Below are 813 nucleotides of genomic sequence, written 5' to 3'. Positions count from 1 at the left end.
TTTCTGGAAATGCTTCACAGACTTCGTCTCCCATAGATATTTATCTCCTTCCTTATAAATTGCCTTATCATACAGTTTAGCTGCTTGCAAACTGAAATTTATATTTTTCATATTTACTTTGTAACTACAGTAAAACCTTTCCATAAAACTATAAGTATGATCCAAACATTCAATTTGATAAACTGCTATGGGAGCAAGAAGCAAGCCCCTGGTTGGTAGAGATCCCAGTTTTGACCACAGGAATTAAATCCTTCTAAAATCCAGTTGACTTTGGGAGGAATTTAGTATGGGTTGGTAACAAATACCCACACAATAATTCTTAGTTCCATGGTTAGAGAGAATCTCCTAGAAAGTTGTCTTTTTTATTGGTTCCTATCCAAGAATTCACTGAGAGAATACAGGGCCATTAAGACCTATGATTAACCTCCTTGGTGTCCCCCTTGATGGGGCTACCTTTGTCTTCTCACCTGGCCTTGCCATCCTCTCCTGCTCTCTTTCATTGGCCTCCAGTAACCATTCTGAACTTTATTTAAGGAGGATGGGAGACAATCACCAACTGAACTACGTTAAATCTTATTTAATCTAATCAAACCTTTTTTTAGAGGTGGGATTAGAATGTGTGGACAAGTTAAATAAATTAACTTCCTATAAGTGTCATTTTATCTCCCACTAGCAAGTGCATTGTCAGCAAACTGAGATAAACACCAATAAAAGAAATACACCTCGCTACCAGCTGCTCCCAGCCTGGGTGAGGGGGTTGGGAAGAGGGCAGGGGGGCAGGGGCAGGGGGGGTGGTCTGTCTCCTGGGCATCT

This window comes from Myotis brandtii, unplaced genomic scaffold, assembly GCF_000412655.1.
Source record: "Myotis brandtii unplaced genomic scaffold, ASM41265v1 scaffold47, whole genome shotgun sequence".
NCBI lineage: Eukaryota > Metazoa > Chordata > Mammalia > Chiroptera > Vespertilionidae > Myotis > Myotis brandtii.
The sequence above is the reverse complement of the archived record's forward strand: the minus strand, read 5'-3'. Positions refer to the sequence as shown.